We start from the raw sequence: 12,477 nt of genomic DNA, 5'->3' as shown, positions 1-12,477 counted from the left end.
AACATAAAAAACCCAAAACAAACAAACAAAAAAACAAGGCAAAGAAGTTAGAATAATTCTGGAACATAATTTTAAATTATGATAAGTGGCACGGTGATGCAGTGGTTAGCACTGTTGCCTCACAGAAAGAGTTTGCATGTTCTCCTGGAGTTCTCCGGCTTCCTCCCACAGTCCAAAGACATGCAGGTTAAGTGGTGGCTATAAATTGCAAATTTGTCCTGCAAAATTGTGAATGAGAGTGTGAATGGTTGTTTGTGTCAGCCCTAGGATAGTCTGGCGACCTGTCTGGGGTGTACCCCACCTCTCGCCCAGTGAACGCAGGAATAGGCTCCAGCCGCCCTGTGACCCTTACAAGGATAAGCTGTTACGGACAATGAATCCTTTTTTCCCTGGCTTTTTAAATATATATATATATATATATAAATATAAAGATATACATATAGAGTATAAGTATATAAGAGTATGATTATTTTGGATAGAATACACACTTCCTCAATTGTCTGAGGTCAGACCACAAGATACAATATTCAAGACCTGACTGTTGAAGGCTATTCATATTTAACACCTCTTTCCTCCTCAACTGCTTGTTTACACATTTGCATTTTTTAAAAATTGGTTTCAGTTTTCAAGTATGTTTTTTCCACTTTGTGGAGAGAAAAAACAATGTGATTATTAATGATAGAAACAAAGTTAAGCCTTTTCACTTTTGAATGAAAATCAGTGATGTAGTTCTGTGTCTGAAAGGACAGATGCACAGACTCTCGCACAGTTCTGCTGCTGCACTGACAATAGTACACTAGGAAAGTTATGAAGCCCTTTTTAAGTATGTTTGATTTCCAGATGTATTAATAACCATAAATATAGCAACTATCTTAGGCTCCAGTATAAAATAAGTATCACCATTATAAAGCCAGATCAGTGACAGCTCAGTCTGAGCCTGTGCTGTTGGTGCATCTGGCGATGTGAAGCAGAACTAACTTTGCCAAGCAGTATGGTAATGCTCAGCCTTGTGCTCCCCATAACTAGACCTTGAGTCAAGTAGTTTATTTCAATAAATAAATAAACATGGAGCAGGCAGCAGACCAAAGGCAAGGTCACAGCATCAGCCCTGAACATGAAGAAAGTCCACCAGCAAAACACGCATGTTGCATATATATTACATGTTACATGTTTATGTTGCAGAACTACATGCAATCTATTTATGTATTTCAGGTGAATATATGGACATTCTCTGTGCGGAAGCACAGAGACTGTTAATTTCATCACATTAAAAGCCAGAATGTTCAAAATAAGCAAATAAGATGAGTTTTGTGACCTTTAATGAATGAAGTTCTCCTAAGATTAAGTGTGGGAAAATCCTAAATATCGTATTTGGAAAACCTGAATTGTGATAATACATATAAATAATTTTCTAATCAGTTCAAGATTTTCTCAGCTGTCATCATTTGAACATCTAGAAACATGTAGTAACATAAGGTACATCATCACAGTACTAGTATTAAAAGAGAAAACCATAGAATATTAATTTTTCTTTTTTTTAAAAGAGAATAAAAATTTAACAGATTTTACTCCTCTGAATGACTTGTCAGAAAGTTAAACTATTTTCTTTTCCTGTGAGGGCATGTGTATACCTGTATTTGTGCATGTGTGTGTGTGTGTGTGTGTGTGTGTGTGTGTGTGTATATGTGTGTGTGTGAATTCATTCAGTTAGTGGGTGTGTCCTTTAGATTAGGTCATTAGGAATCGGGGGAAACGAAAGCGTCACTCCACCCAGACTAATGAGTGGAATGAAAGCTACCCTTAATTGTTGTCCACAATGGCTACATTATTTCATCAGAAGTAATTACCCTGTCAGCCATGCCAGCAGTAAGGCAGGCCAACGCACACCTCACTCTTTTACACACACACACGCGTGCGCACACACACACACACACACACACAAACGGTCCTGGTTAGCACAAATTCAATAGTCTAGATCAATGAGCTGATGAACAAGAAACAAGGAAGTGATATAGTGGTGTGGAATTTGGTCACAATTTTTTGTCTTCTGTGGTGTCTTCTTTCACACTTATGTCACCAGGCCAAAGATTTAGCAGGAAAGTTATTTGTTTAGCATATTTATTTAATCACTTTAGATTGTTCAACTACACATGGACCAAAAACTGTTTACACAAATGTCTGTAGTAACTTCCTCTCACACATGAACTACCATCCTGAAATGATCTAGACATGATGATGTCCAAATCACTTGGACTGGACATTACACAGACTTTACCCCCCCTTAATACAAAGTCTGTGTAATGTCTGATTGAGCCCATGTGTGTATAGTGAAGGTCATAACGAGTAACTGGGTATGTTGGTAATGTTCTATCATGCAGCTCTTAAGAAACAAAGAAAAAAATTATCTCAGCGTAAAAAAGAAGGGTTAATCACACAAAGATGGCAACTAAAATGTCCTACTGGAGAGGCGAGATTTGAAAACTTGTGTGGGTAAGACCCATTACAGAAATCTTCAAGTTCAAGGAATGGCAAGAGACCGTAATTATTAAACAGCTACATGACCACAGTGTAACTTACTTAATGTCCTGCCTCCTGCACGCTCTATATAAGACCACCATGTTTGATGTTCACACAGTGAAGAGAAAAAAATAATAGAATTTCTATCCATGTAGCTTATTACTGGACATGAAGGACATGACTGCTGACTGGGGTGGTTCTTGAATATCAGTTAATGCTGGGGTGATTAACTATTTAATCTCCTGCCAACAAGAATCTTAGCACTACTGCTTTATACTTTGATTCTTATTATTTACTCCTACTATATTTCAACTCACATAAAACTCAGCCATCTCTGCAGTAGAAAGATAAAAGTACTTTTGAAATTGGTTCTACATGACCAGAGAAAACAGAGAAAAAGGTGCTTTTGCTCAAGAATCAGAAAACCTATGACTGTCAGAATAGAGCGCACCTGATCAGGCCCTCCTGTTGGTGTAATGATGTAATGTCTGTGTAAAACAATGGTGGCCAACTGGTTAAACAGCAAGCTTGAACATATTTTTGGAAACATCTGAGGCAAGAAATATGCAACTCAGTAAAATAATCTTGGTTTGTATTTGATCAGTGTTGCTTAGTTTTACCGTTTGATCTTCATTTTTTGGTCTCTGTTTTCACTGTGCAGGAAGCAGTATGACACCCAACTCCTACTCTCACCGCTACAGTGAGACAAGGTATTAAAATCAGTTTCTGAAAAGGTAAGAAAAGGTAAGAAGGTAAGAAAGAAGGCCATACGGTAAAGTAATCTTGAATTATATCTAATTAGCGCCGCCTAGTTTTACCATTTGATCAGATTTCAGTCCAAGAATGAGAGACAGAGAGACGGGCGGTTGTGTCTCTTGATCAGCGGTATACTCTTTGAGTCTGTGACAAGGGCTGGCGGGGAATATGAAAAATGTGGATGCTAATTTGAAATTGGAGAAACATCCCTTTGAAGGTCTTACCATTGAAAAGTGTTAGTATTGGTAGCAGTGCCCTTGCATTGCTTTGAAAGCTGTTGAACTGCAGTGTGCACCACCTAATGAGAATGTATGCGTGGCTGTAGCTGGAGTGGGGGCTCCTTTTATTCTTTTTCTTTTAAATGCCCCTTTGTATCATTCTGCTTTCCCTTTAAATTTGAAGTTTTTACAAGTCTGTGAACATAGGCAGAGTTTTCTATGAGTTTTCATTTTCCTCAGCAGCAGTTTGTCACTTGTGGGTCATACAAACTCTATTTGTAGCAGTCGGTATTTTACTTGTTGCTGCCCGCAACAGTTAAATGAATGTGTAGGAAACCTGGACTGTATCAATACACCACAAATCCTGGTTTCATCTATTCCCCAATCACTGCTACATTCTCTCTCTCCATTTCAGTGTTTGGTCTGTGATGGCAGTTGTCTCCATTAGTCCAAATTAGAGCTGTTTTCCAAGAAAGGAAAACAGTGGCATGTAAATCAGTCTCAGCAAGTTGCAGTGTGGTGCCTTCACAGATGATGCTGCTTTTTTACTCACAGAAAGCTGTTTGGTCCAAATAAGCCTTGAGGGTCATACTGTGATGTGTGTTTATCAGAGTGAAACTGTGTATGTTGAATAAAGAACCAAATATAACACCTTGGACTTTATTTTTTTCAGATAATGATAATAATAAGCAGGCTGCTTTCAAAGGGATTCAGGAAAAACAAAAAAACATTAATTTACTAAACAGATAAATGAAAAGATTTCTATGGGTGCTGATCAGCTATAATTGCTCCCATGTGATTAGACCACACTTGCAAAGTCTAGACCAAGCACATTAGAGGAGTTTCTACGTAATTAAAATGAATATTATGTACTTCATGTTTTCTCCAAACTTCAACTTTTGTTTGTTGTTAGTCATAAATATTTTATATTATAAAGACATAATTTAAGATTAGATTTTACACCAAATGCTTCACGGGTTTCCGTAAACAAAAAAGTTAAAAAGTACCAATAAAAAGTATTGACTTTGTATCAGAAATGTGCTGTGAGGTCAGTAACATGTTAGGCACTGTGTTATGAAAGCCAGATTAAACATAATTAAGTGTTCTTCTTTATGCATGTACATGCCTGGCCGGCATGCACACACCATACCAATCAATATCAAGTAAGTTCTCATCAGCAAAGACACATATTTCACACACTGTACAACAGTGGATTATAACGTAACTGGTTCTGAAATGTAACTTCTCCACACCAATTGCTTATGGCATCTCCTTAAAGCAACTGTATTAAAGTTTCCCACTACAAAAACTAAATTAAAGATTAAACTAAATACAAGATTACATTCCATACCTTATTAGAACATTATAATTTACTTTTGCCCAGCAATCATTTCTTACTGAATACAGCTTGAATGCATCATAATGTAGCGCAATACAGCCTCTGTCTACAGATAGTCCTGGCCAGCGGCTGCACACAGCTAATCTTAACGAGACGGTTATTATAAGGCTACTGTAAGAGATTCTTTCCATGCAGGCAGACAAAAACTGACCCAATTTACTCCCCATGACTCTGTCCTCACAGCTCCCCAACACCGCATTTCCAGAAACTCATCAGATATACATGAATCTCACATATGACCTATTTTGTTTTTAGCCAAAAGGTGGCAAGTTTGCAACCCTGAGTATATTATTAATGGAACACACCATAAGTTAGTATATATGTGCTCAGTTACTATTTATCCCTCTGCAAAATATAGTGTGGTAAAACCATGCAAAAGAGAGAGATCTGGGAAGGTGTAACCTGGGGAATATGTGAAACTGTCTACCTTGGATGATTGTTTGTATATTGATGATGAAACTCCTGTGGTTATGGCACCAAAAATACAATATCACAAAGTTGATGACATCATTCAAACTTACTAGTCTCACCTGCTGTACCTCAATTTAATGGTAAACAGAGCAATAACTTCTCTCACTGTCCCTCTCTATTTTAAACACTAATTGTCTTAATCAAGACAAACACAGCAGCATCACTGGGGGACACAACAATGGCAAAACTCAGGCTTTCTAATTACCCACTCAATGCAAAATGGCTCCATGACTCCGCTGATATGTTGATGTAAATTAGCAGATTTTAGATTATAATTACACCTCGCCTCCTCAGAGGCAGAGTCAGTTAGAGTGGAGCCTTATGGAATAATTGGGGAGGCAAATGAAAGTGAAGACATGAACAGGAGACATTAAAAAGAATTCCCTTGCTGGGAACACTGGGCTACTTGTGCTGCTGGAAGCCTCCAGAACAGGTGATTAGGCAAGAGGAGGTGTCATTAAAACTCCATTAGCACAAAACCCAACCCTTTTGTGCAAACATACACACAGACAGACAGACAGACAGACACTTGTGTGTGTGTGTGTGTGTGTGTGTGTGTGTGTGTGTGTGTGTGTGCGTGAGTGTGTGTGTGCGTGCGTGTGTGTGTGTGTGTGTATCTGTGTGACCCACTTAGCGCAAGTGCATGTGTGCTGAGTATTTTATGACTCATCCAGGACCCCTACCTCTGGGAATGTGACAGTAAGGACCCTCTTGCGGCTGGCTCACTAAGTGCCTGCTTATTAATTAAACACAGTTGAGGCTCAGGGGATGGCAGCAGTCCTGCATATCAGCTTGTCAAGTTTCACTCTGTGTGGGGCTTAATGAACAGGGTCCTTCTGCAATGCAGACCAGCTGGATCCACTGGCAGGCATTTTGGTTCCATGCATCAGAAATAATTACAAGAAATTCCTGAATGGCCAAAGCAAACCCCACAGTTTCTGACATGTGGTCAAACTTGGATGCTTCTCTGCTGTTTGAGTGATAGAGAAATCTGAATAACCCTGGGTGTGGAGTGTGTGTCGGGAGTTCTCAGTCCCAGGGAATTATATGAGGTGCAGTCCTAGATTACAGATTTCAGCCACATCTAGAGAATGAGAGAATTGAATCAGTGAAGTGGTGCTGTGAGTGCCAATTATCATCCTACCATTAAAACCCTCTTCCCTGGCCTTGTAATTTCCCTCTAAATGTGTTGTTATAATTATGAATTAAACTCAAATAAGCTTGGGTAATGAACCCAGTTTTATTTCTTTTTCGAGGCCATGCTCTTTCCGCCTTGTGTGCCTCTGTTGCTACTTTGTGTACAACCACTCTGGCTTTAATCCTGTGTCCTGAGCTGGACTTCCAAAGGTGTTTGAGGGAGCATTACTGTGTATTATTGTGTAATTCACAGAGATAGACCTCCAGCTTGTGGCTGCATCACCTTTGATTGAACTTATTTATATGGCTTTGTTTAATGCTCTCGTATTGCTTTTCTATTACAGCTTTTGCTGAAATGACACAGAATTCCATTTGCTGTAATGCCCTAGCTATTGCCTTTGTTTGCATTGTGGATGTAGTCTAGCAGAACCATAATGGGAGATTGAGCCAGTTGCTCACAAGTCCCATTTTAGGTGAATGGAGGACAGTGTCACTTGAGCCCATTGTGGAGAAGGCTGAGCCCATATGGAAGCTGGACTGCAATGCCACTGCCCTGCCCACAACCATTAATCCTTAAAGTTGCACCATTAACAGAGGGTAAAGAGGAGAAGTTGTGGTTGAGTGTATGCTGCATGTGTGTGCATAAGCTATGATAGCCTTATACATCCTTCACTATAGCAGAAAACCACCAAACACAATGGAACTGCAAAACTGCTCTGCTCAAGTGACATAAAAAAAGTAACTGTTGAAGTCAACACCAGATTCAAAACTTTTCCAGTGAGAAACATTAAAAGATTCAATAGTCTTTCAAAAAAGAAAAAGTAGACTCTTTTACATGAGACAGATAATCTGTGAAAAATTGTGTTCTTCTGCCTCTTCTTGATGGTTCTGTTGGCATTAACAAGAATCCACTGCATGTCAACGAAACCAATCAGAGAATTCTCTTACACAGCTTTCAATCAATCACTGCTTATGAACTGCAGTCAAATTACCAAACTCAAGGCTCTGTTGATGCATTGCATGTTTCTCACCACAGATGTTTTCAGAAACATGTTTTAGTGTACTGCTTAGCTGTAAAATGAGAAAATGTGTGACCTACCAACTATTTTGAAAACAGTCAAGCACAAACCAAGCACCAGCGACTGGCAGGAGTGATGTTTCTAATATTACAGCAAAACCAATACATTCACTCCTGATTCGTTTAATAATGTTTGGGAAGTGGTACACATCGTATATAATGCACCTTCCAGCATCACCTTGGGTGTCTCAGGGATGGGGTGGCTATTCACAGTCGCTACACATGCATTGCGTCCTTATAAAATTAACTTTTGTTTTCACAGGACCCCCCCCCCCCAACCCAACTCCATGTATCTAACCTTCATGCTAATGTTTAGACATTGACTTTTGAGTTTTGTTGACAGCGTTCCAGAAATGTCACAGGACCTACGCAAAACACTCAAGCTTATTCAGAAATGAGACCAACATTAACACTGCAGACACATTTGTGTAACACGATGCATGTCTGAAAAGGGTGTAAGTAAGTAGATGTGTTACTTTCACTAAGGGAAAGATGTTCAAAACTATTAAAATAATACAGCGGTTGTGATACACTACATTTTACCTTTAGGTTTGAACATAATGTTATGTTTTTGACATAAAACTGTAAACATCAGTTTGATGTACTTTGCTTTTGCTTTGCATGTTTCAACAAAGAAATGTGCCCCATTTGGATGGAATACATTTTGTGGTTGCAGTTCTCTTGAGGCCCACTGATTTGGAGTGTTGAGTCTTTGTGATCCTGCTCTTAACAGGGCTGGATGACCTCGCAGCATCAGTGATTGTTGTGAGAGCTGCCCAATTGTCTGTCTCTTTTAATTCCTGTCTTCTGCCTCCCTATCCCTCTGTTTCTCTCTTTTTTTCCCTCACAACCTTCTCTCTGCCTCCACCTGATGATGTCACTGGTTAATTGTGGTGCAGTGCTCAGTGCCTTGGGGACCTCACTAAGTGACTGGAGACTGTAAGGAAAAAGTTTCACTCCTTTTCAAGCATACACACACACTTGAACACAGACACAAATCCACAAACACAAACACACAAACCCTGCACAGAACTGGAGCTCTCACCCTGTATGTACCTAGTAAGGATAAACTCCCTTTTAACCTCACTGAGGAATCCCATTAATTGTGTTACCACTGATGGGCTCTTCCATCCCCTCCTCTTTTCCCCAAATCAAGAGCTCTGAGGCTGGAGAAGGCAAGTGGGCTGACCCCCCTCCTCCTGGACAAGGTGACTGCAGGAACAGATGTTCCACTCCACTGGAGGAATGAGGAAGTGGGTGTCTGAGGGGGGTAAATCTCCACCCTCCTATTATATTAAATAGTAGTGCTGGATATGTTTCAGTAAATCTATACTCAGTGATATATCTGTGTGTGGTTGTTTGTATATGTAGGTGAACTTAATCATCAGTATACTCCCAGATGGAGTGTCAGTTTATGCCAGTTAAATGCATTGTGCCTTTTCAAAAAAGCCTTTGATTTCACAGGAATCATACAGTTTCTGCTTGTTAGATGCCTACAGTCTTAAAAAATCTTACTATGTCAGTTTAACACCATGTATTTAAATTGATTTCCTTCTGCAACACAGACATGTACTTGGGTTTAAAAAATATAATGGTTTGGCTTAACATTAATTTGGGAAGTGAACAGTGGGCTCCTGGGTGAAAGTCTAGGGTTTGCTGGAGCCATCTACATCCCCTCCTGCCCCATAGGCCCTATAAAGACTTTCCAGCGTATTATATACCGTCCTTACTGGCAGTGTTTAATATTGATGCTGCCTGGTGGCACATCAAACTGCCATGAAAGGTGCAGTTTATAAACTGATGCTGCCTGGCAGCGGATCATACTTCTGCGAAAGGTGGCTTTTTTTCACAGTCTGACACTGCACTCAATGACCAAGCAACAGTATTTGACAAGTCAGGAATGGAGAAAGGCTTTTTAGGTGCATTTTTGGCATATTGAAGTGATTGCGTCATTGGCCAACAAAAACCTAGTCTGAAGTCAAAATGATACGTCAATAATGAGGAAAATATAAATGAGATTCTGAAGCAGAGCTGCAGAGCTGCTGTGTGACTCCCCATTAAGAGTGATTCTTTGCACATTTATGCACAAGGAGCAGCATAACTTCATTGATTATTTCAGATGCTGAAAGTTTAGTTCTATTTCCTCTGTCAAGTTTGTACCTACAGTTTTTAGTTTTGCCACTTCAGCTGCTCCTGTGACATTTGTGCAATGACATCACTGCTCTTAAATGCATTACTCTCAGCAGAAAACCACTCTCTGCTGAAGGTGCTGCGTAGAAAGCAGTGCATAAACTGCAGGCCCCTTAAGCTTTTAGGGGAATGGGAGATGACACTAATTAGTAGAATTTATGGGTAACCCATACTTCTACAGTCTCCTAATTACTAAGTATTTACCTAGTAATTAGTTGGTGATTAACAGTGTATTATTAGCTAATTACCCCCAATATTACACCACATGTAAATAGTAAATTTATATCAAATAAACAGTAGGAATGTACATTTAACATCTTCTCACTCTGAAGTTGTCACATGATGACTGTCAGTCAGTGACCTGCCACATCAACTTATGACATTGTAGTTATCCTTGCTGTGCCAACTGGGATGTCAACCAGTGATGTCAAAAAATGCATGTGGTGGGATGACGTCATGGTGGGATGACGCAGCCCGTTACCAAGAAATGAATCAAATGAATCTTGTACTGGAAAATGATTGAAATACTTTTTTGAGATAACCTCATTATCACAAAACACAGTTTGCCTCAAAAGGCTTTACAGCATATGACATCCCCCTGCCCTTAGACCCTCACTTCGTCTCAGGACTCCCAAAAAACCCCAATGTAACATATATGTGTTGTATGTGAAATATCTGTTTTGACACTGCAGTTTTTAAAAGCACATCTGTGGCCTGCATGCAGATACTGTCTCAATACCACAACAGACTAGCGACGAACTAGCAAACAAATGTTCACCTGACACAATCAAGCAGCTCTGTCTCCTACGCATGTGGAGCAGCGCTGTACTGCACATGTGCTTCTGCAGTCATTCAGTTCAGTCATCTCACAGACTGATTAAGCAGAGCGTGTGCAACATTTAGACCAGTGTGTTAAGAGACAGATTAAACAGAGTAGCAGCGCTATGTGGCTTTATAAATGTTGCTGGAAAACTTGTGAGTGAGAGCGGAGAGGTGGAGCTGTGTGGACAGTGTGAAAGAGGAGAGATTCACACGGGCAATGCTTTCCAGAGGAGCAGCATTGTGTAATGAAGCTTGACCCTATATCAATATAACGTAATGTCTAACTCTGCATCTTGCTTGAAAATATATATCAATATATCGTACATAAAAGACACTTCTCCCTTCCATCACTTCTACTGTTTTAACTGTCTAGATATAGTTTCTTCCTTAAGTGTTGATAAAGTTCACTACAGGCCTTCAAATCTTCAATATTTGAAACCATGACGCTCTCCTCTGCTGATCGATACCAAACACTTATGAGAAAACCAAATAGTTATTTTGCAGATCATTAACTAAGGAAAACAGCATTAACCACTTTTAACAAACATAATGAATATGTGTGAAAATAAGTAAGTGTAATACTACGGTGTCAAAACACTCTGATATAATTAAACATTGTTAAAGATCCCATTTGAGTAAAGGCACACAAGTACTAGCATCAAAATACAACAAAGTATGAAAGTACTTAATATGACCAAAGGTCTATCAACAAAACCTATAATTAGAAAATCACAAAATGCATGATTACAAAACAATATAGCATCTGCACACAACAGTGTAAAGGAAGGATAATGAGGCTACAGAGGGGAGATGCATATCAAAATTCAAGTCTGTACTAAGAGTCTTTCCATTCAGTGTGTAGCAAGCTGCTGGCAGGGAGTTATGAAAGGTCACACCCCTCTACACACACGCAGGCACAACTTGTGTTTGTGAGTTTGGCCTCAAAATCAGCATGTAAGCAAAGTTCCAGTTCTGCAGGTATGAGACCTCCACACAACATTTAAAAGTATGTTTTACTTTGAATACGAAAATCAATTAATGTGGTCCTCTCTTACAGTCTGGAGATGTGCAGTTATATCAAGTGTTGATTGTGCAACAAAGACATAAATTGTCAGTTTCTATGATGTAGAGATCTCCTGTATCTCCTTGAGTCTTTGCAGGAGGTCAGTTGACAGCTCCTTGCCCCAAATGAGTCATGAGTTAACTCAAACTGTTGGTTGGGCAATAAAATCTGTTGTAATTTTGTTCTACTTACAAGAGTTGGTAAGTTCAACAAGTCCATTAGCTGAACCCGAGGGTCATCTAAGGAATCTCCAAAAGAAGTTTCAGTTTTGGGTAGGCATTTGAATATCTTCTTATCAAGAGTTGTCCTCATCATCCACTACAGACGCTTTATTGACTGTTCAAATGGGGCCAAATGTCTCAATACCAGCAAAACAGTGTTGGTGCAAGTGTAGGTCAAATCCAGAAAGGTTATAGTGACACAGTCCTTATACCTGAACAGCAAAATGCATATTGAGATGTTGGTGCCAAGTTGTCCATATGGTGCATAAACAATTTTATTTATGAACATTTATTTAAATATGTCACATCTATGGTTCAGTTTGGGAGATTTAGACATTAAAGCTAGTTAGGTAGGGAATGTTCATGGCCATGGCTTAAAGGAAACATGGGTAACTGCTGGACTGAGAAGGGATGTAAATAAGTAAGCAAACATTCAACAGTTTTGATGCAGCACAACAATCAGTACATTTACATGCACAGTTATAGAGCTACAGTTACAGCTCGATTAGACCATTTAATTGGACTACTGTCCTTGTGTCCCACTATAAAAACAATGGGGGAGAATGGATTTATAGATGAAAGTATGCCCGTCTCCTCCAAGGTAG

General features: G+C 39.4%; 1 protein-coding gene across 8 annotated transcripts in view; it reads right to left on the bottom strand.

Annotated features, from left to right (window-relative positions):
- The window catches only part of rbfox3a (RNA binding fox-1 homolog 3a), a 939,385-nt gene that overhangs the window by 73,040 nt on the left and 853,868 nt on the right, over window positions 1-12,477 (bottom strand). The gene's annotated exons all lie outside the window — the stretch shown is intronic.

Source organism: Plectropomus leopardus, chromosome 19 (genome assembly GCF_026936395.1).
Source record: "Plectropomus leopardus strain MGB_pleo_1.0 chromosome 19, ASM2693639v1, whole genome shotgun sequence".
In the NCBI taxonomy this organism is placed as follows: Eukaryota; Metazoa; Chordata; class Actinopteri; order Perciformes; family Serranidae; genus Plectropomus; species Plectropomus leopardus.
The sequence above is the reverse complement of the archived record's forward strand: the minus strand, read 5'-3'. Positions and strand labels throughout refer to the sequence as shown.